Source organism: Monocercomonoides exilis (genome assembly GCF_001643675.1).
Source record: "Monocercomonoides exilis strain PA203 chromosome Unknown scaffold67-269241, whole genome shotgun sequence".
NCBI lineage: Eukaryota > Preaxostyla > Oxymonadida > Polymastigidae > Monocercomonoides > Monocercomonoides exilis.
In genome coordinates, this window is record NW_027150612.1 from 203806 (window position 1) to 209805 (window position 6000).

A 6000-nucleotide genomic window follows, 5' to 3' on the forward strand; every position below is an offset into this window, starting at 1 on the left:
TCGAAAGAAGTTCTTTCATTGATGCAATCATCTCATTTGTTTTTGAGAATGTTTATTCTCAGATACTAATTATCAATTTTAACTATTACTGATCTTTGATTCATGTGGAAACTCTTTTTTGTACATTTATGTGAATATATTTTTGACTTGGCGAAATCCAATTACTCATTTCAGCTTAAAGCAATTAATATTTAATGTCCGAAACAAACAGTTTGCTTTAGAAAATAGAGTTTTTTTTTTTTTTTTTGTCGAAATCTCAACTTTAATATTCAAATTTACATTTTAAAATAAAGACATGAAAAACAAGCAGAATTTGAAAATTACAAACATTATTTTCATATACGAATGATTTGTTCAAGTGTTTGAGTTGTGTTTATCGTTGAATACAACCACAAAAATTTCACAGATGTTGCAAACATAGGGTCAATTTTTTCTTAAGATCTTTTTCCATTATTAGCACTTTTTTCGTTTTTGACTGCCAACAACCGAAAAATGCTGGATGACTTTCAGCACTTCATAAATCCTTTTTCACTTGTTTTATTCAATTTATTCACTGTTTTCTTTCTTTCTTTTTTTTACACATCGAGAAATTGAGTTTTTTTGCTAAATTTAATTGGACTTTTTCTAGCCAACCAGGCAACTCACAAGAAATTGATGAGTTGTTTTGAATGGCATAAACTATTATCTAACTATTTTTTATTTTTTTTCTCAAACACTTTTTTTTTGTTTTTTTCGCATTTCAAATTTTCATCAACATGCTAACATAAAACTATTTATTTCTTTGTAAATCTGATGAAATGATAAAAATAAAAATTTGACATGAAAAACAAATACATTAATATTGAAGAGTTGCGAAAATAAAACATTTATTTTTTCTATTTATCTTTAACGGACAAATGGCTCCATCCAAAAACGATCAACGATAAAACTTTTGTAACGAAGCAAAATTCTTGACAAATAAATAAAATTACTGTTTTATTTTCGCAACTCTTCAATATTAATGTATTTGTTTTTCATGTCAAATTTTTATTTTTATCATTTCATCAGATTTACAAAGAAATAAATAGTTTTATGTTAGCATGTTGATGAAAATTTGAAATGCGAAAAAAACAAAAAAAAAGTGTTTGAGAAAAAAAATAAAAAATAGTTAGATAATAGTTTATGCCATTCAAAACAACTCATCAATTTCTTGTGAGTTGCCTGGTTGGCTAGAAAAAGTCCAATTAAATTTAGCAAAAAAACTCAATTTCTCGATGTGTAAAAAAAAGAAAGAAAGAAAACAGTGAATAAATTGAATAAAACAAGTGAAAAAGGATTTATGAAGTGCTGAAAGTCATCCAGCATTTTTCGGTTGTTGGCAGTCAAAAACGAAAAAAGTGCTAATAATGGAAAAAGATCTTAAGAAAAAATTGACCCTATGTTTGCAACAGCAGATTATCTAGAGTGGAAAACAATGATATTCTAATATGCAAACTTTCAACTTTGTTGTCGCGAAAAATGATTAATTAACTTTATTTAGCGATAGCGAAATAACCACATTACATGTTTTCGTTCTTTTCTATGTTCAGAATTGAGGCATTTCATTTTTGAAAGAAGAAAATTCAGAATATCATGACAAATAAAGGATCACAATTATAAACATTAAGATAACAGAAAGAATGTGACTGAGTTTGAATCGAAAAACACAAAGAATACAAAGTTATGAATTCAGAATCAAAGAATAATAATAATAATTAAATATATTTTGGTGATTGATAATCTTGAGGAGGAATGATTGTTTTTGAAAGAAAGCACAAAACACAAAATTCTCTTGTTATATCCAAAACACCAGAAAAGTTTTTTGTTCATGATTTGAAAAATGAAGTTGATAAGCTTGCTGAGATAAAATGAATGAACTTCACCATTTCAGGTTACAATTCAAATGATTTGTATACATGATGGAGAACTCAAAGGAGATTTTTATATTTTTTTCACTTCCACTTCTTAAAGTGCTTCGTCAATTGTCGTTATCGAAAAAAAAGTGTTTTTCACTTCTTGGCAATCTTCAAAAAAATATTTAATCTTTTTCTAATTGTCACTAAAAGAAACTTCTTATTTGAAAATTTAACAAATCAAGGGACGTCATTCACAATCACACATTATTTATCAAAAAAATATTCGTTTTTTCTTTCTTTTTTTATTCATGTGCAGGGTCAGCTTTTTATTCGTACCCAGTTTTTTATAAGAACCAAATTTTTTTTCTCATATTGATTCATATGAGAGTTTTCATTCGATAAAAATAATTTAAAACAAATAATATATTATTATAAGGTTGTATGCTTAATATTTTTGCAAATTATTTCTTCAAAAAAAGATCTGAATTTTTTAAGTTTGATTTTTTGATCAATGTTTTGTTCATGTTTCCACAAGTTTATGAAATCAAGCGTTTTCCTTGTTGGTATTGTTTTTAAACTTTTATTTTTTAACATTTTTGGTTATTTAATAACTTCAGAAACTCTTTTCTTTCACTTGTTTTCACACATCACCTTTTTTTAATTAAACTCAAATTTCAGCAAGTGAAATAGGAATTTAAAAATTTTCTTGCATTCAAATAATGTCAGTTTATGAACAATATCATGTTTATAAGAATTCTTTGTTAATTATTTGTGTATGAAAATTGAAAATTCATAAATACAACATCAAATATTTCATTTTCCGAGTAAAATGTATATTGTTGTGATAAAGTTCCTTATCAAGAATTTTTAATTCTAAATTGTTTATTTGGCACATATAAAATATTCAAAAAAGAACGACATGTTCCCTTTTTGTTTCTGCTTTGTGCAAAAAAGGAAAGGGGTGGAAACCTATAAAAAAATAGTTTTTCAAGTTTCAAAATAACCAAAAATGTTAAAAAATAAAAGTTTAAAAACAATACCAACAAGGAAAACGCTTGATTTCATAAACTTGTGGAAACATGAACAAAACATTGATCAAAAAATCAAACTTAAAAAATTCAGATCTTTTTTTGAAGAAATAATTTGCAAAAATATTAAGCATACAACCTTATAATAATATATTATTTGTTTTAAATTATTTTTATCGAATGAAAACTCTCATATGAATCAATATGAGAAAAAAAATTTGGTTCTTATAAAAAACTGGGTACGAATAAAAAGCTGACCCAATAAATAACAAATAATAAAATTTTTTTTATGCAGTCTGTCAAAAAAATTATTGATCTGAAAAAAAAAAAGAAAGAAAGAAAAAGAAAAATAGTGGATTATCCCTCAAAATTAAAAAAAAAGATATTCCCCACATTGCTTGTGGTAACTTTTTCTTATCATTGGTTGGTGAATTTTTCATGAATAAATGAACTCTTGAGCAAAAAAGTCTAGAAGATGTGTTGTTTTTGCTATTTAAACATCGTCTTATTGTTTGTTAACATTTTGACAATGAAATTTTCAGCAAATATTTATTTTTTCAAAAGAAGAGTGTTTATTTGTTTTCATCTTTTTGTTCAACAAACAAGTGGAAGAATTTGACAAGTGCTTTTATTTCACTTCACTCGCTGCAAAGTTTTTGTTTGTTTTTAAATATTGTTATCATTATTTTTTTGATTTACGTTGCAACGACTTATTTCTTTTCAATAAAGCATGTTTGAAGAATAGTTGTTGACGTTTTGTTTGTCATTGCTTTTTAAAAAGCTATTGCACTCATTTCAATGATCGCCTCATTCAATAGAATTTGTTAAACTATTGGATAATGTGATTTTATTTTTTTCTAATAAAAAACAAAAAGATATTCTGTTTAAACTTGTTTTTGTTTTGTAAATAGAAGTGCATAAAATATGATGAACGAACAAATAAATGAATAAGTTACACAAATGTTTTTTCAACTTTGTTTTTGTTCAAAAAAATCAATGAAATTAGAAAGCGAATGTTGTGTTCGAAACAAAAACAAACATATGAAATGGGGGAAAAATTAAAGTGAAAACTCGCTTCACAGATCCTTCAGGGATATGACCTGTGGCCATATATTAGTTTCGATATCCATGATGGTTTTCCTGACTTCTTTAGCAGAAATTTCTTCAAAGGTTTTAGCCATTTCGGTGAAAAAGTGCGACTCCTCTTCCCACTTTAACGTATTTGATTCCACTCTTGCCTTCCAAATGCCAAATATGGATTCGATTGGGTTGAAAATTAAAGAATATGCAGCGTTAAATAGCATGACATGTCCGGCTTCTGAAATAAGACTGTCCTTGTTGATATGATGGATTGTTGCATTATCCATTACGATCACAGACGATTTGTAATTTTTTATGGATAATAGAAAACGCTTAATATAGGCTTCAAACACTTCATGGTTGACTGTTCATCTTTTCACTTCTGTGTAGCCCATTCCTGACATGGATATTGATGTGATAGCTGTAATAGATAGAAATAGTGGAGGTGGAGGAACCAATACTTTTTCTCCTCTTTCTGCCCAACCGTATTTCCTTATGCAATTGACGTTCCATGACGTCTCATCGATGTAGAAAATTAACGCTCCATCTTTCTCGTCTTGAAATAATTTTTCAATGAAATAAATTCTTTGTTTCTAATTTTCATCGGTGTTTGCGTATGATGGCCTGATAGTAATTCTCTTGAAAGAAAATATGGGGAATAAATCGAAATCATTGTTTTTTTCATGAAGCAAATTGTGCACAGTAGATTTTGAAATATGCAAACCAGTTGAAGAAAGCTCCTGCGATATCGTTCGAAGGGTGGTTAATGGATTTTGCTTCATTTTTTGTCTTATGAGATTCTTGTATCGATCATTGTTAACTATTTTTTTTCTTCCTTTTTGCTTTTCATTGTGAATAATATCTATACCAATCTGCAGTTTTTGTGAAAATAATCTGACGACGATGTTCGAAAGAGAACATTCATTCGCATTTAAGTTTTTCAGACTTGATTCTTCCAAAAATTCTGAATAAATCTGCAAGTTTTTTCATTTTTTTGAAGTTGAAGGAGTTGAAAGATTTTTTTCTTTTTCTTTCAACAGCAGTTTGCTTCTATTCGAATCGTATTAATTTTTTCTTCTTTTTCTTTCAAAGCTGATCTGATCCTGATATTTTCATGAATCGTCATAGGTGTATTTAAAGCATATTTCCAATCCTTTATTATTCTTTTAAACAATATGATAAATATAAAGTGTATTTAATAATAAAACATTTGAATGGACTAGAATTTTGAAATTCTTTTTGATCCTTGAGAAAAAACGATTTTTTTAAATCACCTGTAAATCTGAGTATTTTTCTAAAAAATAAATAAAACAAGATGATTTGAAAACAAAAACCAGATGCGAGGTCGTTAATTATAATATACTCTAATTATATTAATGATTTTTCGATAAATACACATTTTGAAAAATATATTTAATAAACAATAGATATTTTTCGAAAAGAACAACCATTTGAGTGCAACAAATGTTATTTCAAATAAGAACGAGTTGTAGCCCGAAAGTCATATGTTTTTCGAAAAAAACCCATTTTTTCACACTATACCAATATGTATTTATAGAAGACATCACCATACGAAAAAAGGGCTTTTCTTTTGTCAATTTGTTCTGATATTGATTTAATATCTGGAAATGAGTTTGCTTCCTCGGATTGATCCATATATTTGGTCTGTTGCATTCTTTGTTCGTTATCTTTGTGGTAATTTATAAATAATTTGTTTTTTGTTTTCAATCAAATGATATTTCTCTGAACTAAGTTCGCATATGAACTCCGTTCAAAGCAATATTCAATCTTCATCTCAGTTTGAAAAAAACTTCTCTTCTCAAGCTCTCTCGTACCAGCCTTCAGCTTTCGTGTCTGCTTCTCAGCATTCAAATGTGTTTGGTCCAATTGAAGTTCAGGAACATCCCTCAATACTATCTAATTCACCAGCAAAAAATAAAATGGAAAGGTTCAAGTTTGAATATTGTAAAGAAATTTTTTTTATAACAAATTTTTATTCCATTTTTTTAATAACAATC